Source organism: Alexandromys fortis, unplaced genomic scaffold, assembly GCF_014885135.2.
Source record: "Alexandromys fortis isolate MF-2015 unplaced genomic scaffold, M_Fortis_MF-2015_v1.1 scaffold_51, whole genome shotgun sequence".
Taxonomy (NCBI): domain Eukaryota; kingdom Metazoa; phylum Chordata; class Mammalia; order Rodentia; family Cricetidae; genus Alexandromys; species Alexandromys fortis.
Window position 1 is genome coordinate 1,812,388 of NW_026067925.1, and position 24,734 is coordinate 1,837,121.

At 36.9% G+C, this 24,734-nt stretch overlaps 1 long non-coding RNA gene across 2 annotated transcripts in view; it reads left to right on the forward strand.

Annotated features, from left to right (window-relative positions):
• LOC126502180 (uncharacterized) overlaps window positions 1–24,217 on the forward strand; it is a 46,980-nt gene extending 22,763 nt beyond the window's left edge. Inside the window, exons 3-4 of one of the 2 annotated variants that reach the window (XR_007591854.1) lie at window positions 23,302–23,502; window positions 24,156–24,217. This is a non-coding gene — a long non-coding RNA (uncharacterized lncRNA). Of the gene's footprint in view, window positions 1–23,301 lie in introns of both variants that reach the window. The other variant, XR_007591853.1, reaches the window with a different exon arrangement.
• The last annotated feature ends 517 nt before the right edge of the window (window positions 24,218–24,734 follow it).

Sequence of the window (24,734 nt, forward strand, 5' to 3'; positions counted from 1 at the left end):
AATACTATGATTTAAATGTGTCCCCCAGAGTTTATGTATTGAAAGTTGGTTCCTTAGTGTTGCAGTGTTAAGAGGTGATAATTTTAAGAGATGAGAAGGCAAGGAGGACTTTTCCCTGGTGGATTGGTGTGATCGTTGGGTAAATGGCCATATTATAAAATTACATTTGGCCCTCTCTTACTTCTTTTAAAATTCTCTTTTATTATATGTTGTCTTCTGTGATATTATGACACATAAAGCTGGCCATCACAGGTACTGTCCTTTATTCTTTGACTTTCAAACAATGAGTCAATGACTCTTCTCTTTATAAATTACCCAGTCTGTGGCTTTCTGTTAGACAGCACAAATAGACTATAAAATAACAATGATTATGAACAACTCTTTACCAGAGTGGCTCTTTCAAACTAAATCTGGGCTGCAGATACTGTGGTGATGCTGCAACCCCCCTTTCCCAAACCTGGGGTCTTCACAAATTGGCCTGTCATTTTCTGGGTCCTTTTGATACATGGCTGTCCCTTTCCATTAGCTTAGCTCTCTGATCCTAATATATGGCTTCATTTATAAAAGAAAACCCCTGCTTAGTCAGTTATCATCTATTCTAGGGTTCAGTGAGGCATTCAGACAATGTTGTCTTACCAGGTTCCCACTTTCACGTTCAGAATTCAACTGAAACTATTCTTTAGGATGTCAAGTGTCTGCTTTCTATTTCCTTTTGTACATACTTACATTTCTTTTTGAGAAGATCATTTTCCTAGTTTCTTAAGTTTAAAATTTAGTTGTTGAAAAGAAAATTTTGTCCATCATTTCTAATATTTTTTTTTATAAAATTGCCTTTTGATTGGAACTCGCTTGTCACAACAATCTCGTTGCTACTCATGATCTCTCATGACACAAACATCTGGGAGAAAGAAATTGCAAATAATAAAAAAAGGTGATGACAAGGACTCTGTGTCACCCTACATATTAAATGTTGAAAAGAAAAAAAAATCCCTTAACTATGCAGAGTAGTAATTTTTCAGCCTACAGTGACAGAGAATACACGTGTTGAAGAAACAGGGCTAGGTTTCTCCTCTAAACAGCTGGAAGAAGATTTGGCTGGAGCTATCATTTGTCATGTTTGTTATTCTGTTTTCCCTCATGCCATCTTTGTTCCCATGGCTAAAAATTCACATCCGAAGACATTACCTACCCCACAGATCCATTTAATTGCCTTTTCCAACCCCTAAGAATACAGAGCAAGAACCACACAGAAGTTGCACAGTTCCCCTTACCCGTGATCCTTAGCACTTGTATGTGTCATCTTCTATATCTTCACTAGAAAGTGACATCTATAGATTAACCCAATCACTGGGAATCAAGCATGGTGGGTAGTTCAGAGCCCACACACTGGCCAGCATTCCTCATTGCTCTTAAGGTTCGCAGATGAGAGACCTTCACAACTTTCTTGATCTTTGTCATTTTGAAACACATCCACTGATATATGATTGCATAGTCATTCGTGAGATAGAGACCTTGGAAACAAGACTAGTGAGTGGTACCTTTCTTGATTGTTGATTGTAACAGCAGCCCACATGATAGCTATGCTTCATTAATATTTCTGTGCTGTAACAATCCATTTCTGTGTCATCCTATCATGAAGCTCTCGTATATTATATTACCCTTGAAGTAAATAATATCTGTCCATTCTATATAAGTTCATAGGCTTAGTTTATATTTCATATATCAACAACTATCACCATCATAATTTTGAGGATTGCAACATTTGTGTTTATCCCTCCATCTTTCCATAGTTCTTGTCTTGTACAGTTATGACATTATTGGCTAGTGTAAGCCCAAATAGATGAATTAAATATAAAAGAAGCCTCCTATTTAAGGCCTACATGATCATCACTCAGCTGTAGATCCCTATTGTTTACTGACTCAGATACACAGAGGCCAATGATACCACATACGGAGCTGTGGACAGAAGGATTTCTTAATAAATTGACTCATTTCATCAGGGGACCTTTAGTCTGGGGCAATGTTTTTCCTGCTCACAAACAGGTTTTATCTAACAAGAGGACAAAATAGAGAGCTTTGTTGTAAATTGGCTGAAGCACTTAGGCTGTTATGCTGGAGCTCCCCAAAGAGGGCAGAAGCTAGGATTTCTACTCTGCTGCTCATTACCACCACACAGCAGCTCTTGAGAAGTGCTTTGATGACGTATCCTTAGGGGTGAGCATTGCAATTGAAAGTTCTCCTGACTCTCATTTCACCTGGCCTTTCAGCACTTGACTTTGGCCTTTGAGTGGTGCTGGCCTTGTGGTGATGATGGCAGGAAGAACTTCAGTTAAGGAATCCCAGGAACAATCTGAGCCTCTCCGTTCCATTATTTGACCCTTAATGGGCATTTCAAAAAGTGTTCCTTACCATTTGATGGTTGAAAAATAAAGACTATCAGCAAAGAAAGGCTCTTGTTTCCAGGAACTCATTCTAGATGACCACTCAGGTAGTGTGTACTTAGGTGGAGGACACTTTACTAATGTCAGAGGAAACTGATCTTTTAAAAACCACGTTTTTCTTGTAGTCTTGATGCTGCTACAATGAAGAGTGCTTCTATCAGGAAATGGCACCTGCGTCCTAGGTGTTCTTGTCTTTGCTGTTGAAAGCTTTAGGGAGTGATTGCATTCCATGGGGGAATCATGGTAAATGTTCGGGTCAGTAGTGGCTAATTGTGTGCAAATAGCTTTGAGTGCTCTACTGTAAATGTCAACCATAATTTTCAGTGACTCAAATATCCTAAATGTCCTTCTGTTTCCTCTGGGTGGATAGCTGGGAATGGGGTGGGAAAGGGAGGTTGGAAGTTTGTTTTCATCATGTATTCTTTTCTGAACAGACATTTTCTAAAATGTCCTTATATGTCTTTATCTTATTTTTTTCTCAAGTAGGTCATTATGTATGTGATTAAGACAATTTTGGGTTTGTCCAGTGTGAGATAGAAGATATATTGTGATAGTCACTTACATGGTTTGGGGGATATATCAGTTCATGTCAACTCTTTTTCCTTTTTCCTTCATTTTTTTTCCTAAATTGTTTAATATCAAGTATGGAATGAATTACTTAAATTCATATACATACCAAGTAAGACTAGACATACTGAAAGAAAGAAATACAAACTATTGAAAATCAAATCAGAAAATTTGGAGTTAATCTACCTCAAGACTTAATTATACTGTTCTTGAGAATATACCCCAAAATGCCACAAAGATATCTGCTCAACTATGTTCACTGTGGCTTTATTCATAATAGACAGAAATTGGAAACAACATAGGTATTCCTCAACTAATGAACAGATAAAGAGAATGTTGTACATTTTCACAATGGATTACTACTCAGTTGCTAGAAACAAAATGACATCATGAAACTTTTTTTATTGACTTTTATTGAGCTCTACATTTTTCTCGGTTCCCCTCCCTGCCTCTCCCCTCCCCCCTTCAACCCTACCCCAAGGTTCCCATGCTCCCAATTTACTCAGGAGATCTTGTTTTTTTCTACTTCCCATGTAGATTAGATCTAAGTTTCTCTTAGTCTCCTCATTGTTGTCTAAGTTCTCTAGGATTGTGGTCTGTAGGCTGGTTTTCTTTGTTTTATGTTTAAAAACCACCTATGAGTGAGTAATGTGATAATTTTCTGTGTCTGGGTTACTACCTCAATTAAAGTGATGTTTTCTAGCTCCATCCGTTTTCCTGAAAAATGTAAGATGTCATTATTTTTTTCTGCTGTTTAGTACTCCATTATGTAAATGCACCATGTTTTCCTTATCCATTCTTCAGTCAAGGAGCATTTAGGTTGTTTCCAGGTTCTGGCTATGACAAACAATGCTGCTATGAACATTGCTGAGCACATGTCCTTGTGGCATGATTGAGCATCCTTTGTATATATACCCAAAAGTGTTATTACTGGGTCTTAAGGAAGCTTGTTTCTTAATTTTCTGAGAAATCGCCAAACTGACATCCAAAGGGGCTGTACCAGCTTGTATTCCCACCAGCTATGCAGAAGTGTTCCCTTTTCCCCACAACCTCTGCAGCATAAGTTGTCATCAGTGTTTTTATCTTGGCTTTCTTACAGTTGGAATCTCAGAGTTGTTTTGATATGCATTTCTCTAATGACTAAGGATGGTGAACATTTCCTTAAGTGTCTTTCAGCTACTTTATTTTATTTTTTTTTACATGAGCTTGAACATTTTTTTTTATTGAGAAAAGGAAAAAAAAAGTTTCTGCCTCCTCCCAGCCTCCCATTTCCCTCCCCCTCCTCCCACCCTTCTCCCCCTTCCTCTCCAGTCCAAAGAGCAGTCAGGGTTTCTAGCCATAAATAAAGGTCACGGAGTGTGTACCTGGTGAACCTAAAGAAGCTAAATAAGAAGAACCTTCATCTGGTGATGGATGGAGATAGAGACAGAGACCCACACTTGAGCACTGGACTGAGCTCCCAAGGTCCCAATGAGGAGCAGATGGAGGGAGAACACAAGCAAGGAAGTCAGGACCACGAGGGGTGCACCCACCCACTGAGACAGTGGGGCTGATCTATTGGGAGCTCACCAAGGCCAGCTGGACTGTGACTGAAAAATCATGGGATAAAACCGGACTCTCTGATCATGGCAAACAATGAGGGCTGATGAGAAGCCAAGGACAATGGCACGGGGTTTTGATCCTACTTCATGTTCCGGCTTGGTGGGAGCCTAGCCAGTTTGGATGTTCACCTTCCTAGACATGGACGGAGGGGGGAGGACCTTGGACTTTCCTTCATGTTTTTACGCTCACTAAAGAATGCTGAGACATACTTTTTGGCCACATGTGTTTTTATTTCCTGCCAATCAGCTATTAGAGGTTAAAGGTCATAGGAACAAGGCATCTCCTGGATTCTCTTACTCAGCAGAATGGGCCATAGATTTTAGATGTCAATGTCTTGGTGAGGATCGATATCTAATGTACCTTTATAGGTAACTCTGAACATTAAGCTCCTAGTGGATTTTGGAACCAATTTTTACTATTTGAAAATTTTCTGAAACCAAACAGTAAATACTGCAATTTCAGGTACCATGTGAATATTTTCCAATTTCAGAATCAGGTTTTCAAAGAAATCTCTGATTTACCAAAGTCAAATATTTATTGCTCTCTAATAGGGTTTTGTAACACCGTTTTGTCAAAAATCCACAATAAGAAATATATTTCATATTTCAATGGTGTATGTACTCATACCCCTACACATCTTTCCATATTTAAATGAAAATGATAATAAGACAATGCAAAAAAAGTTTCTAGAATCGCTGAGAAATGATGATTAGTCTATGAGACTGAATAGGAGCTACTAGAGTAGAAAGTGATGGGAAACATATTTGAAGTGGTTCAGCTCCAGAGGTGATGATAACGGTAGGACTATCTTCCTTTCCTCCTCTTCCTTTTTCTTCTTTCTTCTCTTTTGTTTCCCATTACTCTTCTTTCTTCCTTCATCTCCTCTTTTTTATTTATCATTGCCAACACCATAATTATCATTTTTATTATCAGCACCATTATCAACATTATCACCACCACCACCACCACCACCATCATCATCATCATCATCATCATCACTAGTAGTATCAGCAACAACAGCAGCAGCAGCAGTAGCAGCAGCAACAGCATCAATTACTTTCTCCTTGTCTATTCTCTACCTCACCCAGGCAAGACTGGTCACTCCATCTTTTCTTCTATAGTACTTTGAGAGTATCTTTGATATTTCATCCTTGTGTAATTATTTCTATTTCAAAGATAGGTGTCTTTCTTTAGTAGAAATATTTATTTTATTTTTACCCAAAATACAAGTTGCTGACTATTTATGTCACTCACTATTAAATTATGATTTGGATATAAAGTATCATTCCAAATGGTTCGTGTGTTGAAGTTTTGGTGTTCTACTGATGATGCTATTGAAAGGGCATTGGATCAAGAGAGGACTAATTTTTATCAATGGAACCCCTTGATGCAATCTTAGTGAAATAGACTATTAGAAGTTCGGGGTTATTAGGAGGCCTGACTGGCCATTGTTGTACCTCATATTGGTTCATGGATGTGTAGGGCTGATGATTACATTTCTTTTCATGTATCCTGTATAACAACTTTTAACACTCTGAAAACTAGCCAGTAGGGTTGAAGATTTGTTTTTTATCAGCCTGATTTCTCTATGTTCTGGCTTAAGTACGCGGTGTCTTCAGCCATGAAGTCTTACCATCACGTTCTGGAGGGTAACCAAGTGCAATGACAATAGTTTATAGTGTTTGGGAGTATATAGGTTTCTGCTGACAACTCAAAAAAGAGGCAACCTATTCCTGGTACTATACTCTCTATTTGATAACCTATGATATACAGGTAAAACATTCTTCCTGCCATCTCCCTCTGTTATATGGTAATTCTAGTGTGTATTCATTTTAGGAATCTTCTACACTAATAGGTTTTCACACAGTGCTTCCAAAGGTCTTTGGTGTTAGTGACCACCACCTCATACTTCTCCTTCTAACCTGTATCCCCATTCTTTATCTCACAGAATCTTTCTCCTTCTGTTATTCTTCAGTATCCCTTCAAATGACCTGTATTGTATCTTTCCACCCTTAAATCACATCCCCATGATCTTTATTAATTTCCTATCTTCGATGGGCACTTCAACATAAATAAGCATATCTAAGGAATCAAACCTAGTGTCTACACATGAGAAAAAACATGTGTTTGTCTTTCTGGGTCTGAGTTACCACAATCAAAATGATTTTTTCCAGCAATCCACTTACATGCAAAGTTCCTTTTCTTAATGGATGAATAATATTCCATACTGTACATGTTCATTTCCAACATCCATTCATTGGTTAATGGGCATCTAAGTGGTTTCTGTTTCCTGGTTATCATGTGTAGAGCAAGAATGAACATGGATCAGCAAGTATCTCAATAATAGGATACCCAAATCAATTGGATCAAAGTCCAAAATTTAGTATAGCTAGATTGTATGATAGATCTAGTTTTAAACTTTGAGGACCCTCCACAGTGATTTCCATAGAGGCTATACCAGTTTGCACTTCCACTAGCTGTGACTAAGTGTTTGCTTTACCCCACATCCACCCCAGCATTTGCTGTCATTTTATTTAATTTCAACCATTCAGACTAGGGTAATATGAAATCGTAAAGTAGTTTCAATTTGCATTTCTCTGATGGCTAATAATGTTGAACATTAAAAAAAAAACCCTCTCTGTCATTTGTGTTTCATCTGCTGAGAGCTCTGTTTATTTCCATGCCCCAATTTTAAATTGAGTTGTTTGTTTTCTTGATGTTTAGTTTTATTCCAATTCCTTATGTATCCTAGACACTAACCTTCTGTCAGATGTATAGCTGGTAAAAATTTCCCCATTATTAAGGCTGCCTCTTCACTCTAATGATGGCATTCTTTTCTGTACAAAAGCTTTATAGTCATAAGAGTCCCCATTTTTCATTTCTTGATCTTAATGCCTATGCTGATGGAATCCTGTTTAGAAAGCCCCTTCATGTATTTATGAGTTGAAGTGTATTCCCTACTTTTCCTCTAACAGATTCAGGGAGTTGGGTCTTATGTTTAAATCCTTGATCTATTTATAGTTGAGTTTTATGTAGAATGATAAATAAGGATCTAGTTCTATTCTATGAATAGCTACCAAGTTTGATCAGTTGTTGAAGATTCTTTAATTGTTGACCTCTTTGTAAAAAAAAATCAGATGGCTTCCAAAGGCACAGAGAAGCCCTGTTTCAAAAAAGAAAAAAAATCAAATGGCTGTATGAATGTGATCATACATGTGTATCCTCTATTCTTGACCAATAGATACATTTTTATGCCAATATTATGCTGGTTTTATTAGTTGTCTCTGCAATATTACTTGAAATTAGGGATGGTGTGATCTCTAGTAGTATTCTTATTGTTCAGGATTGTCTTAGCTATTCTGGGTCTTCTGGGTTTCCATATGAAATTTAAGATTTATTTTTCAGTTTCCGTTAATAATTACCTCAGGGGTTTATGAAAGATTGCATTGAATTTTTGGATTGCTTTTGGAAGACTGACCATATTCATTATCTGAGTCTTACCAATCCAGAACATGGGAGCTCTTTTCATCTTCTAGCATCTTACTAAACTTCTCCATTTCATATCCTAAAGTTGTTGTTGTACAATTATTTTACTTGGTTAGACTTATTCCTATGCATTTTAGTTTTTTGAAGCTGTTGCAAACTGGATTGTTTTTCTGATTTTTTCCTTTTTATGTATGTATATATAGGAAGATTATTAATTTTTTTTACAATTCACCAATAGTCTTTATTGGAACATAGTATTGGAGTATAAGGACAGAGCAGGAAGACCTCAAAGTGGTTGCTCACCTGGGGGGGGGGGGCTTTTGAAATTTGTCAAATTCATGTTGGGCATGTCAACTAATGTCGTTGTGCATGTGCAACCATAATGTTCAGATTTAGTGAGTGTGGCGTCCCTATCATATATAGAAGGCAACGTCTCACAGCAGATGTCCTGGTCCTCTGGTGCTTACAGTATTTCTGGATCTTCCCCCAAGATTTTCTTTGTGAGTTAATTTTGTAACCTATTTGTATGTGTTTATCAGCTTTAGAAGTTTCCTTCTAAAGTTTTTAGGGTCTTTTGAGTATAGAATCAGATCATCTACAAATTAAGGTACTTTGTCTTCTTTTCCTATTTATATTTCCTTCATCTCCCTCACTTGCGTTATTGCCCTAGCTAAGACTTCAAACACTAAACAGGAATGGAGAGAGAACAACTTGACTTGTTCCTTAATTTGGTTGAAATGCCTTCTTTTTCTCCATTTAGGATAATCCTTGCTTACTATATATTTTCCTTATTATGTTGAGGTGGATATATCTGCTGTATCATTAGATGACTTTTGGATTTTTCCATACTGTACATGTACATTTCCATCATCCATTCATTGGTTGATGGGCATCTAAGTAGTTTCTATTTCCTGGTTATCATGTGTAGAGCAAGAATGAAGGGATGTTGGATTTTTTTTGATGGCCTTTTCTACTCTTAATAAGATGATGGTGTGGCTTCTTCTCTTCAATGTGTTTATGTGGTAGATTACATTTTTTGATTTACATATATTAAACTCTCCTTGTTTTTCTGGTATGAAGCCAATTTGAACATGACAGATGATATTTTGATGAGATCTTAACTTGGTTTGCAGGTTTTCTGTTGAGAATTTTTGCATCTATGTTCATTAGTGAGACTAACTTTTTGGTGAGTTTTATCTGGTTTTAGCAATACTTCTTTTATAAAATAATGTGTATGTTTTCCCTTCTTTTCTATTTTATTCACTTATTTGAAGAGGTTAGTTCCTTTTTGAAGGTCTGACATAATTCTGTGTTGAATCCACCTGTTCATAAGTTTTTTATGTTGGGAAATTTCTATTTCACTGCTTGCTATGGTTCTATTTAAATTATTTATTTATTTATTTTTGCTTTCTTTATTATTTTTATTGATCTCTACATTTTTCTCTTAAATTACTTATTTTATCTGATTTAGCTTTGTTATATCTAATGTATTAGGATATTTGTCCATTTCTTTAAGATTTTTTCCAGTAGTGGAATATAGGTTTTTATAGCTGATTTTCTCAATTTCCTCTGTTACAATGTCTTATTATTTTTCTCTAATCTTATTAATTCAGGCTTACTTTTCTCTTTTTGTTAATGGAGGTAAGTTTGTCAATTTTGTTAATCTTCTCAAAGAAACAACTGTACTTTTCAGTGATTTTTGTGTGCCTGCTTTTCTGTCATTGTTGATTTTATCCCTGGTTTTTCTTACATATTTCTATCTCCTTTTTTTGTGTACTGTTTGTTCCTATTTTTCCAAGTCCTTCAGGTATGTCATTAAGCTATTAATTTGCAATTCCTATTTTTCTTAAATCTAGGCATCTAGGGTTATAAACTTTCCTTCATTGTGTTCCACCAATTTTGGTCCCCCCCCCCACTTCTCTCTTCATTTTCTTTACATTCTATAAATTTCAGAACTTCCTTTTTTATTTCTTCCTTGAACTAATTATTATTCAGCAGTGTGTTATTTAGTTTCCATGAGTCTGTGGCTTTCTTTAGTTTTTATTGCTATTGACATTTAGTTTTATTCCTCTGTACTCAGATAAAATGCAGGATATGATGTCAGTGTTTCTGTATTTGTTGAGACTTGCTTTGTGTCCTAATATGTGTTCAGTTTTGAAAAAATTTCCATAGGATGCTAAAAAGAAAGTGTATTTTTCAATGTTTGGTGGAGTGCTCTGGAGATAACTGTTAGGTCCATCTGCTTTATGATATCATTTAACTTCAATGATTTTCTGCTTAGTTTTTTGCCTTATTGGCCTGTCTATTGGTGAGAGCAGCGTATTAAGACACTCACCGTCACTGTGTTGGGATTAATTGGTGGTTTTAGATTTTAATGGTATTTGTTTTATGAAATTGAGTGCATCTATGTTTAATGACTATGTGTTTAAAATTCTAATATCCTCTTGGTGGAGTTTTCCTTTCATAATTATGAAGTGTCCCTCTTTATTTCTTCTTACTATGTCGGTTTGAATTTTATTTTGGCAAATTTTAGTATAGATATGGCTTCTTAATTCCATTTGCTTGGAATACATTTTTCAATCCTTTTACTATAAAGTGGTATCTATTGTTAATGGTGGTGTAATTCTTGGAGGAAGCAAAAAAAAATATGGTTCTTGTTTTCTAATCCTTCTAATCCACTTAGTCTCTCTCTCTTTAATAGGAAATTGAGTCCATTAATATTGAGTTATTGGCAAAAGATGATAGTTTTGGCTTGGTTTAGTATGGTCTGGTATCTGTGGTCTTTCAGGACTTGTATAACATAGATCTAATTCCTTTTGGCTTTTAAAGTCTCAGTTGAAAGCCAAGTATTAATCTGATGGGGCTTGGGTCCCATCATATGACCTGGGTAGGTCTCTTTTTCTCTTTCTCTCTTTCTTGCAGCTTTCAATATCCTTTTCTTGTTCTGTAATTTAACATTTTGATTATTACATGATGTGAGCAGTTTATTTTTTGTTCCTGTCTATGGTACTCTGTATGCTTCTTGCCCCTTGATAGAAACCTCTTTCCTTTGCTTCTAGAACATTTTTTTAAATTTTTTTTTTTTAAAAATTGAAAATAGATTGCTCTCCCATACAATACATCCTGACCACATTTTCCCCTCTCTCCACTTCTCCCAGCTGCCCCCCCACCTCTTCTCTCCTCTAGATCCATGCCTCTGTGTCCCTTCAGAAAAGAGCAAGCCTCTAAGAGATGACAGCCAAATATGACAAAACAAGATACAGTAAGACAAGGCAAAAGCTCTCACAGTAAGGCTGGACACAGCAACCTGAAGGAGGAAAAGAGTTCCAAGAACAGGCAAAAGAGTCAAAGAGAAACCCACTCCCACAGTTAGGAGTCCCACAAAGGCACCAAGGAAACAGCCACAATTACATGCGGAGGACCTGGTACAGACTCCTGCCAGCCCTGGAGCTTGCACTTCCATCTCTGTGAACCCAAATGCACCCTGCCTAGTTGATTCAGTGGACTGTATTCTTCTGGCCCCCCTGACTCCTACAATCTTTCTGCCCACTCTTCTGTGGGATTTCCTGAACTCCAAGGAGAGGAACCCAGTAGAAACCTCCAATTTAGACTCTCTTTCTGCATAATGTCTGGCTGTGGCTCTTTGCATTTACTCCCATTGCTGCCAAAACTTCTCTGATGGCTACTGGATAATACGCTGATCTATGAGTATAACATAATATCATTAGACATAATTTCATTAATTTTTAAAAAACCAGTCATGTTTGGTTCTATAGGTCACTGGCCTATCCAATCTCTAGTATATGGCTATCCAAGCAGTGTCAGCCATAGGCTCCCTCCAAGGAAGTGGGCGTCAAGTTAAATCAGATATTGGCTGGGCCACTTCCACAAATTCTGTGTTGTCATTGCCCCAGCACACTTTGAAGGCAGGCTAGATTGTAGGTCAAAGGTTTTGTGGGAGTGTCCACATTTCGATTTCAGCAGCCAGCAGAGTACCCTCCCATAGCAGAGTCTAGAACACAGGGCTGAAGGCTCCAGGCAGGCACCAACTTGACCTTTCCATGGTCAGTGAACTGCGTGGATGTTGTCCTTGGCAATAGGGCCCTTTTGTTAGTTTGTGGAGAGCAACTCTCTGTCGTAGGATCAACTTGTTTTGTTTGAGGATCCCCATGGAACCCTCTCAGCCAACAGCTCAACCAAATGCAACCCATTCCTACCACTGTGGGCCTTGCCTGGCTACAAATGATAGCCAGTTCAGTCTTTGTATCTCCTATTACTAAAAGTAGCCACTAGGATCACCCCACCTGACTCCAGGAAGTTTCTACTGCACTAGGTTTCCACATTATTTTCCCAAATGACCATCCCCAAGTTCCAGCCAGTTCTCCCTGTGCTCTTTCCCTTCATCCCATCTTGTTCCTCATCTGATCCTTCCTGCTTCTGTCCTCACCTACCCCCAGGACTCCTGTAAAATCTATTCTATTTCCCCTTCCCAAGGAGATCCACAGATTCTCCTCTATAGCCTTCCTCTTTACCTAACCTCTCTGAGTCTGTGAGCTGTAACTTGGTTATCATTTACTTAAAAGCTAATATCCACTTATGAATGAATATATACCATATTTGTCTTTCTGGATCAGGATGATTTTTTTTTAGTTCCATACACTTGGCTGAAAATTTTATTATGTAATTTTTTCCACAGCTGAGTAATACTCCATTGTGTAAATGTTCCACATTTTCTTTATCTATTCTTCTGTTGAAGGACATCTATGTCATTTTCAGTTTCTGGCTAATACGAATAAAGCCACTATGAACATTGTTGAGCAAGTATCTTTGTTGTACAAGTATCTGAGTGTCTTTTGGGTACATGCTGAAAATGGTATAGCTGGATCTTGAGGTAGATCAATTCCATATTGATTTCCATAGTAGTTGTACAAGTTTTTACTCCCACCAGCAATGAAGGAGTATTCCCCTTGCTCTACATCCTTGCTAACATGAGTTGTCACTGTGTTATTGATCTTAGTTATTCTAACTGTAAGGTGTAAGATGGAATCTCAAAGTAGTTTTGATTTGTATTTCCCTGATGGCTAAGGATGTTGAGCATTTCTTTAAGTGTTTTTTTTTTTAAAGATTCTTCTGATAATTCTCTGTTTAGACTGTACCCCATTTTAAAATTGGATTATTTGCTTTTTGATACCTGATTTCTTGAGTTCCTATACATTTTGGATATTAATCTTCTATTGGGTGTAGAGTGTATATAAATATTCCCATTATATAGGCTGCTGTTTTATTCTATTGAGGGTGTCCTTTATCTTACAGAAGCTTTTCAGTTTCATGAGATCCCATTTATTAATCATTGATCTTAGTGCCTGAACTACTGGCCTTCTGTGCAGGAAGTTGTCTCCTGTGTCAATTCATCCAAGGTTATTCCACACTCTCTCATCTATCAGATTCAATGTATCTGATTTTATGTTGAGCTCTTTGATCTAGTTGGATTTGAGTTTTGTAAAGGGCGATAAGTACAGATCTATTTACATTCTTCTACATGCAGATCTCCAGTTTGAGCAGCACAATTTGTTTAAGATAATTTCTTTCTTCTAGTTTGTATTTCTGGCTTACTTATAAAAAAACTCAGGTGTCAATAGGGGTGTGGATTTATGTCTTGGTTTTCAATTTGATTCCATCGGCCAACCTAGATGTTTTTATGGCAGTACCATGCTGTTCTTAATTACTATAGCTTTGTAGTAGTACCTGAAATCAAGATGTTTATACCTCCAGCAGTTCTTTTATTTTTCACTATTTTTTTTACTATCCTGGGATTTTTGTTTTTCATATGAGGTTGAGAATTATCCTTTCATGTTCTGTGAAAAATTGCTTTGTAATTTTGATGGAAATGGCATTAAATCTCAGATTGCTTTTGGTAGGATGCCCATTTTTACTATGTAATCCTATCAATCCATGAGCATGGGAGATCTTTACATCTCCTGATAGCTTCTTCAATTTCTTTCTTCAAGGATTTGAAGTTTTTGTTATGCATGTCTTTTATTTGCTTTGTTAGAGTTATCACAAGATACTTAATATTACTTGAGGTTATTGTAAAAGGTGTTGTTTCCCTGAATTCTTTCGCAGTCCATTTGCCATCTGTATATATGAGAGTTACTAGTTTTTTGAGTTAATCTTGTATCCAGACACTTTGTTGAAAGTGTTTATCAGCTGTAGCAGTTCCCTGGTGGAATTTTAGGGTCACATATGTATATAATCATATCATCTGCAAATAACAATACTTTTATTTCTTCCTTTTCAATTTATATCTCCTTGATATCCTTCAGTTGTCTTTTTTCTCTAGCTAAAATTTCGCATACTATATTGAATGGATATATAGAGAGTGGACAGCCTTTTCTTATTCCTGATTTTAGTGGAATTGCTTTGATTTTTTTCCCTATTTAATTTCATGTTGGCTATAAGCTCTCTGAAAATTGCCTTTATTATGTTTAGATATGTCTCTTCTATCCCTCTCTCCAGAACTTATGTCAAAGGTCTTTTCTGCATCTATTAAGATGATCATGTGTTTTTTTCTTTCAGTTTGTTTATTGATTTTATTATTTTGAACCATCCCTGCATCTTTGGGGTGAAACTTACTTGATCATGGTAGATGATTTTTTTGATGTATTTTTGGATTTTGTTTGCAAGTATTTTGTTGTATATTTTTGGATCTATGTTCATAAAGGAATTTGGGCCGTAATTCTCTTTCTTGGTTGAATCTTTATCTGGTTTGAGTATCAGGGTAACTGTGAACTCATAAAATGAGTTGGGCAATGTTCCTTATGTTCCTATTATGTGAAATAATAATAATAGGCATTAAGTCTTCTTCGAAAGTCTGGTAGAATTCTTCAGTAATCCATTTGGCTATGAGAATCTTTTTAGGGTTTGGAGATTTTTAATGACTACTTCTCTTTCCTTAGGGGTTATAGGCCTATCTAAACTGCTTATCTGCTCTTCATTTAATTTTATTAGTAATGTCTATTGAAAAAATTATCCACTTTTTCTTTTAGATTTTCCAGTTTGGAGGATTATAGGTTTTTAACACATGTCTTTCTGCTTCTCTGGATTTCTCATCTGTTGTTATGTCCCTGCTTTTGTTTCTGATTTTGTTTATTTAGATAGTTTCTCTCAGTCTTTTAGTTAGTTTGTATTAGGGTTTGTCTATCTTGTTATTTTTTTAAAAACCAACTGTTTTTGTTACATCGATTCTTTATATTATTCTTTTTGTTTCTATTTTATTGATTTCAGCCCCCAGTTTAATTTTTTTTGTCATCCACTCCTCTTGGATGCTCTTGCTTCTTTTTTATTCTAGAGCTTTCAGGCATGTTGTTAAGTCCATAGTATGAGATCTCTCCAGATTTAATTCGTGCTGGTCTGATAGGATGTGGGGGTTATTTCAGTTTTCTTGTCTCTGTGGAGAATTGCTTTGTGACCAAGTATGTAGTCAGTTTTAGAGAAGGTTCTATGGAGGTGCTGAGAACAAGGTATTTTTTTTGTGTGTGTGTGTGTGTGTGTGTGTGTGTGTGTGTGTGTGTGTGTTTGGGTGAAATGTTCTGTAAATATCTGTTAGGTTCATTTGATTTATAATTTCTGTTAACTCTGGTGTTTCTCTATTTAGGTTTTGTCTGGATGTACTGTCCTTTGGTGAGAGTGGGGTAGTGAAGTCTCCATCAGTGTGAGGGTCAATGTGTGATTTAAGTTATAATAGAGTTTCTTTTACAAGGGTGAGTTCACTTGTGTTTGGGGCATTGATAATCAGAATTGAAATTCCATCTTGGACTTTTTAATGATGAGTATGAAGTGTCCTTCCCTCTCTCTTTTGTTTAGTTTTTTTTTGAAGTCTGTTTTGTTAGATATTAAAATGGGCTTGCTTCTTAGATTCATTTGCTCAGAATATCTTTTTCTAACCTTTCAAGTGTGTCTCTTGGATGCAGCAGAAGAATGGATCCTGTATTCGGATCCATTCTGTTAGTCTATGTCTTTTATTGGGGGATTTAGAGCATTGATATTGAGCAGTATCAAGGACCAGTAATTGTTGATTCCTATTATTTTGTTGTTGTTGTGTGTGTGCGTGCGCATGCATGCTATTCTTTCTTTTGGTTTTGCTGGTGTGAGATTATTTTCTGTATTTTCATGGGTATTGTTACTTCCTCATGTTGGAGTTTTCAATCTAGTACTTTCTGTACTAGATTAGTTAGATAGATATTGTATGAATTTGACTATCATAGAATGTATTTTCTCCACCTGTGGTGGGATAGCTGGGCTCTAGTGGATAGCTGGGCTCATACTGTCCCGACTGTTATTGATTGGGTTCTCTCTCTCTCTCTCTCTCTCTCTCTCTCTCTCTCTCTCTCTCTCTCTCTCTCTCTCTCTCTTTTGGTTTTTTTGAGACAGGGTTTCTCTGTGGTTTTGGAGCCTGTCCTGGAACTAGCTCTTGTAGACCAGGCTGGTCTTGAACTCACAGAGATCTGCCTGCCTCTGCCTCCCAAGTGCTGGGATTAAAGGCGTGTGCTTTAATCCGCCTGGCTTTTGATTCGGTTCTTATGCTGGCATCTAGGCTGGGTTTGTGGTCATTATAGGTCTAGCTGATGGTTTCTGGGTTTGTCTTTGTTAGGTGAGTGTTTGTTCCTCAGTTTCTGCTTCTCTGGATTTTCAGAAAGGGTATTGATGCTGTTGCCTGTTTTATTGGCTGGCTCAGTTGGTGTGTTCACAGGGGAGCCTACCTGGTCTTCAGACTGGTGTGGTGAAAAATTTCTTCTGTGACTTATTTTTGGAAAGTATTTTCTGTGTATTTGACCTACTTTTTTCCTTCTTCTAGAACAATGGTTTTTAGGAGTGATCTTTTTTATAGTGTCACAGAGTTTCTGCACGTTCCACTCATGGCTTTATTTCTTTTTTCAGATTCAGTGTTTCAGCAGGGTAATCCCATTCCTTTACTTTGTCTTCAACTCTTGGTATTCTTCTTTTTTTCTACTTGACATGTTATTTTGACGAGGCTTCCCATTTAGTACTTTTTAATTTTATGTACTAAAATTTTCAGTTCAAGTTTTTTTTTCAGTTTAACTCTTCAAAAATTCTACATCTTTATTGAGTTCTATTTTTATCTATTGACTTGTTTTCTTTATTTCATTCAACTCTGTGTTTTATTCCAGCATTTATTCATCTCTTCTTTGAGTTCCTTGAACATATTTATAATTATTGTTTTGAAGTCAGTTCTTTTATGTCATTTAACCTTATTTTATTAGGGCACATTAGTATGGTAGTACTAATTTTTGGCGGAGACACATGGTCTTAGTTATTCATATTGTTTGTGTTTTTGTACATGTTTTTCCCAGACATCTGGAGTTGGGTCACTAGTAGTTTTTCTTCATATGGATATCTATCCTACCTTTGTTGAGTAGATATGTGATTCTATGTTTTCAGTTACTGCATCTTTTCAGGTTATAAACCAGCTGAATAGTGCTTGTGGTCCAGTCTCAACATTTGATAGATGATGTCTGAATAGTTATCAGAGGTAACTCTAGCTCAGCCAGGGTAGGTAAACCTAGAAGAGTCTTGATATAGATCTGTAGAAGTTTTGGTGAAGCCTCATAGGAATATATAGGTGGCTCTTAGGTTGAAGAAACTTGGGTCACAGTGAGAACGGGCAGTGTTACCTGGGGAAGGTTTGCAGGACTATGGTACTCTAGAAATTGTTATGACATCAAAGCAGGTGTAGGACCCTAACCTGGAGGGGAAGCTCCAGAAATATCATTCCCATCACCAAAGATAGAGGTCCCTATATTTCAATCAGCTCAGAATATGTGATCCTCATGTGATGGGAGAGAAGACCATGCCTCATAATTTTTTACTGAAATGTTTTAGATTTATATTGTAGAAACTCTAGATACTGACTCTGCTTGACAAGAGTTCATGTTTTTGCTTAGTGACTTATTTGAACTAAGCTGAGAAAGACTACTAATCCAATGATATGAGTCCTTTACTAACCCCTGCTCAGATTTTAAAAATAGCTTTTCCTTAGGCCCCTCTTCTTAGGGAATGCGCTGTGATCAACATAACTTGTGTTTTATTAACCAGTTGCTAATTATTGACTTGCAAAATTTGTGCTTATATCCAGGCAGAATTGTAGTGGCATTTCAATTGTATTTTAATAAATAAAGCTTGACTAAAGATCTGAGAGTAAAACAGCTCCCCTGGTCAGCCTTACAGACTGTATGTGTGATGTTAACACACAACACACACCTTTAATCCCAGTAGCCACACAAATTGCCATAGAAACTGGGCAGTGCATGCCTTTAATGACAGTGGTGCACACCTTTAATCCCAGCCCTAGAGAGGATTATATAATGGGAGGAAACCGCTCACAACACACAATCTCATTCTGAGATTCCTAGAGGCAGGATTGCCTTTTTAGACTGAGATTGAGGTAAGAGCCAGTGGCTGGCTGTTTTGCTTTTAGATTGAATGCCGATTTCTCTCTCTGAGTTTTTATTAATCATGCATCACAGAACTTATTGTATAGAGTAGGAAGTGAGGGTGGGATGGATTGGGCTTGCTCTCCATTAACTTGCCATGAGAAATTTCCTGCAGTTTAGGAGTTGAGTGGGGACATGCATGACTTCTGCTCTACTTGAATAGGTCTTTTGCAGAACTGAACTGATGGAGAAGAAATCTGTTTCCCTAGTTGTCATTTCCACCTACAATATCTCTTCTACAATGCTGAGTAGGGTAGGAGAGGGGTGGTACAGGGGTGGGTCTGTACCTATGTAAAATATCTCAGTTTTCCGTCCCCCCCCCACATTTGTCCTTATTAAAGCTTTTAAAGAGTTTGATGAAAAAAAAAATGATTGCAAATACTCTGGGAAATCTCCAGAAGCTTAAAATAATTGTCATTAATAATTTTTCCCCTTGAAGGATTGTTTGTTCAAGAGATTTTTGCTGAGCTGCTTGCCTTGCCATTTCCTGAGCTTTTGTGTTTCATCTTGTGATTTTGCTAAAGCCTTTGAGACATACTGACTTGTCTCAATAAGAATATCATATTCCTTATTTTGGTGTCAGGTGCTGGGGCTAGCACTAGAAATACAAAGTCTCCCAGTACTTCTAGACAGACAGTAATCCGATTGTTTTCCCAAACAGGCCAGTATTATGCAGACAATAATCACAGACTGTTGCAAATGCAGATAACAAAGGGTACTTACTAACCATCACTATAGAGATGAAGAGTAGCTGGAGGTTGGTTTTGGACAAGAAGTAACATTTGACCTGGATTAGAAAATATGAATAAAAGTTGTCTTTTGACAGAGGACGAATAGGCACTTCAGATAGCAGTAGAGAACAAAAACTGATACGTATACCAAGAATATTTAATCAAGTGCAATATAACAAGTACTTTAGCCCACATAAGGCATGTTGGACTTCTTACTTGTTGGTATGGGAGGATGTTTTTGAAGCAGTAGAAATACAAGAAAAAGTGAGAAACCAGACATAAAATGACTAACAAGAGTCAGTACAAGAAAAGTCAAAGTCTCTAAGTAAGAGAGTGTGTTATAACTTTGAATTTTCTTCCTTTTTCAGTTATTTCATATACCCCTGGTTCAAAAACTCATTCCTAGAATACGCTGTGGTGTTTCTACCTTTGTGTTCTTCAAGCGCATTTTATTCATCAAAATCTGTAGGCGAAGAGAAAAGAGGATGATCTCAAAATTGGTGGGGAAACCAAATGTCCAATGATAAAGACATTTCTGAGACAGAGTTAATCAAGTTGATTTGTTTGTTAATAGAACTAATTGGGCTATTACAGACATTTTAATAAGCAAAATTTTCTTTAGGGAACAACCACCATGACTTTCCAAAGGCGAAATCTTGTAGTAGCAGCAGCAAGAGATCAGATGTTGTGGTAGGAGGATAGGAAAAAAAGATCAGAGATTTGCAAAGTAGATACTATTATTTCGATTCTCCCATCTTTATAAGTTTGCCTCACACATTCCAGATGGCCTTCTAGTTGAATGGACATTTAAAATAAAAAGTTTCTGAAGATATAGTATATTTTAGAACACCTAGAACTTTATATTTACTCAGCACTTTATTCTAATTTGCTTTGTGTTGCTGTTATAAACACCAAGGCCAAAACAAATGTGGATAAGAAAGGGTCTACTTGGTGTATATTTCCATGTCATCATTCTATATCCAGGGAAGTCAGGGCAGGAACCTAGAGGCAGGAACTGAGGCAGAAGCTATGGAAGAATGTGGTTTACTGATTTGCTCTAGCTTATTTCAGTTACCTTTTTCTGTTTATATAGCCAAGGGTCACCTGCCTACAGATGGAAACATTCACACTGGCTGTGCACTAGCACATCAACTAACAATAAAGAAAATACAGACATGAACATTGGACAATCTGATGGAAGAGATTCTGTCTTTCCAGGCAATTAATTATAAACTTTTAAGTTGACAAAAACTAACCAGTATACACACTTATATCAACCCTCTATCTTCTGTGGTAGATCTGTTTTAGGCACCTTTACTTTGCCAAGAGGCATGAACAAACTAAAAATTAAAATTTCAAGACAAGCGCCACAAGTATTAACAGTTGTTGAAGTAATAATCTATAAAAATTCATAACAACATGAGAGATTATTTTTGGCTCCTTTAAAATACAATAGTATGTTCCTGATTGTCAAGAGGCTCTCCTCCAAGTCACAGTTTGAGGATCTTGCATCAGATGGCTCTGCTATTTCCAGAGCCTCACAGTCTTGTGAGGAATGCTCTGCCTGCAGGTGAAGACAAGAAAAAGGCAATAATGAAAACCTCCCCCATGGTGGTCTGCAAGTGGCACCATGACATTTCTGCACACATCCTCTTGGCAGGAACAATTTCTGGGCTTACACTTAGAGGAAAAGGCTTTAGCAAGTGTAGTTCTGGGCTGGGACATTACTTCTTAACAAAATTTGGCAGGACTAGCCACCTGCTTCTGACATAAAAATTTGAGTTCTCTATTCTACTAAATGGTGAGTTGGGTAATAATGACTTTATTCATAAAACAAATGGCATCTTGTATTTTGTGAAGTGAACATTACCCCTCACTTCCATTAATTGAAACTTTTACTCTTTCCTCTAGAAGATGCTAAAAATAAGGACCTTGTTCTGGGATGTTCTGCTGCCTGCAAGGAGAGTTATCTAGGTCAGGATGGAGGGGATCTCTGTCTTGGAGAGGAGAGAAGAGAGGATACAGACACACACACACATAAACACACAGAATGAGAGAGAGCCAGTGCTTTCTATATCAGAGAGGGATAGCAAAACCATATGAGGTAGACTGACCTTCTAGAAACTGAAAAGTCATGTCAAGTACTGGGTGAGATGGGCATTTTTAAAAGGGAAAAAAAAAGACTGAAGTAGATCTGTGGACAGCTGAAGATGGGAATTTGAATGGAACATTGTACATGAACCAAAGGACTTGTGAGCACTCACAGTTAGGAAGTCAACTGGCTCAGGATGCTGTTTGGGTATACCCAGAGCACCAACTTTCTCATTGTGGACATCCCTATGTGTGTGAGGACACAGTAGCAGGGATAAACAATCAGAAATGTTACTTCATATTTATGACTGCTATATTTAGTATATTTATGACTGCTTTATTTAGTGTCATATTTATGACTGCTGTATTTAGTTTTTTGAGGACAATGGCTTTCATGAGTTTCAGTGAATGCACACAACAGAGGCTTAAAATGGAAATTCCAACTGGAAGACTGTTATTGTTCTTGGAGGGTTCTTAGAGTTCATGACGATAAAGGTAGAGAGTGTAAGGAAGTGGAAAAGTCACCATTCAGATTTCAAGAGGAGTGTTGTCAGAGGTTCCTGCCCAGTCCTGCAGCTGTTCAGTTCCCAAGAAACACACAAAGGTCTCCATTAATTATAATCTTGTTGGCCTATTAGCTCAGGCTTCTTATTAACTATTTTTTTTTGAGACAGGGCTTCTCTGTGGCTTTTGAGCCTGTCCTTTGACTAGCTCTTGTAGACCAGGTTGGCCTCAAACTTACAGAGATCCACCTGCTCTGCCTCCCAAGTGCTGGTATTAAAGGCCTGTACCACCAATACCTGGCTTATTAACTAACTCTTACATTTTACATGAACCCATAATTCTTGTCTGTGTTAACCACGTGGCTTGGTACCTATATCAGTGAGGCATTCTCATCTTGTGTCCTCTGAGTCTGGTGATGAATGTAGACTGAGCCTTTCCTCTTCCCAGAATTCTCCTATTCTGATCACCCTGCTTATATTTCCTGCCTGGCTTCTGGCAAACCAGCATTTTATTAAAACCAATACAAGTGACAAATCTTTACATGGTACAAAACTATTGTCCCACAGTCCTTTCTCCTTTTTTTCTTCTCAAAACAAGAACTCTGAATCTAATCTTCTTTGTTTAGCTTTTTTCCCTGACCATTATTTATAACAACTTGTAACCAACACTCTAAAAAAAGACAAATGCCCATAATCCATTTTTGGGAAAGTGGGTTTAGTTTTCTAGGTTACTTCTTGCTGATTGGGGGTGCTTATAATCTTATGGGGACCTAAAGAAAAATTAGGATTATGGTCAAATCCTGACTCAAATATTCTGAACTGGCTGAAGCTTACTCACACTAATAATAATAGTGAGTAATAGAGTGAATACTTGTGAGCTATTATTTATAGTCTATTTACATTGGTATAGATTCTTGTATATTGATACAAATTCAAATTATATTGAATATGCTCCTATTTCTGTTTATACTATTCGTACACCTAGGCAGTTATTTTGTCATATTGTATGCATGCATGCTTCTACCTCTGCTTAAGACATTTTGTATATTGATATAATTTTAGAATATATTCATCATATTACACTATACAGTTCTACTTTTGATCAAGATACTTATACATAGTATACATTTTGAGGTCACTTTCATCATTTGCTGCACAATTGTTTAAAGATTATTTAATATTCTAATATGAAGTCTTAGTCTTTAAGATATATATGTATTAAGTATTATGGGTTTATAGTCATCTATGTTTGTCATACTTATAGTTAGATTAATCAGGTTCTTTAGATACATGGAGATTGTATTCTGCATACATAGGTAATCTTCAATCACTTCAAATAACTGTAGAATATGTCATTTAAGTAATTTAGGACTTTTCATGACAATGAGACACATCTGCTCCTGTCAGCACCAATCTACTTCAAAAGGAAGATAAGTATCAAAGAGGCTCCTTAAGGAGTTGGTTAGCCATTTGGACTAGAAACTTCTCTTGTTATGGACTGCTTGATGTTATGATGTATGAACTGGACATGCAGGACCCACAGAAAAATGACTGCTGAACTTGCCTAAAGGTGAGACATCCTTTGGGGTTTCTGCTTCATGAAAGAGTCTGTCAGAAATTCTGCAAGACACTGAAGAAAGCAACTGATGAACTTTGCCATCATAAGGCAGAGTAGATCTTCAAATTTTTTGCCTCTGAAAATGGTCTGTCAGTTACTCTAGGCCTTAGCCAAAGTTGGTTGCTTCATCATTGCAAATGAGATTTTGGGTGATTACCTAGATAGCCAGTTGTTTCTGTCATCTATTGCACATTTTGGAAGCTGCTTGATTGCACTTCCTGCCTACTCAAGTAATATTATCTTGCTTCTCAGGCCTTTGATGGGTTTGAAGATTAGATAGTCATAGTTACTTTCCTCTTATGATTTAGCCAAGATATTTCTAATACAAGACTTAGATTCCTTAGGATAGAATGATTATTGAAGCATTTAACATGTGTTTCTTCCTTGATATTTTTTATGCTGGTTGTTATTCTAATTTTTATACTTGATATTTCTTCTTATTGTATATAGTGTTGTATTAGGCTTAGAACTCTTTTATTTAAACAAAATGGGGAGGCTGCTGTGGGAACTCCTTCAGCCAGTAGCCTTTAAGATATCAGCTCACTTGTACCTGGCCTCTTATATTATAAATGGCGATGTAAGGCATGTGCTTGCTCTCTCTCCAGGCTTCTGGATTCTGTTCCTGTTCCACATTCGTGCAGAGGACTGTGATTTGTGACTCTACCCCTAAATAAATAACCGTTTATTATACTCAATTCTGCGCTAGTGTGGGATTATTTTATAGTGTCCATTATCAGAGGGGGCTTATCAAATAGTGGGTGTAACATTTCATTGCTTCTTCATATAAGGTATTTTATTGCAAATTTCCAGTCTTGGCAGTGTATGGTAAAGATGAATTCCATGGAATTCTACCCTAGATTGCTGACTTCCAGTCCTGTGCCTACCATTTTCCAGGTGATTCCCCTCCATAGATATATACGTTCTCAGTATCTAAGTGTTTAATCTCCTGTCTTGTGATAACTGTAGTCTGTATCTCATTGGATGCCTGTGACACTGAGAAGACAGTTTTTGTTTGTATATCTGTTGATGGAAAACAAGACCTTGCTCAAGCTAGAAGGGTACTTTACCCAGGACCTACATACTCAGCTCTGCATGTGAGTTTGTGTGAGTCAATTTTATAAATATAATCCAGAATAATATTTGGAACATAGCAACATACAAATGTTAGCCATCATCATCATTAT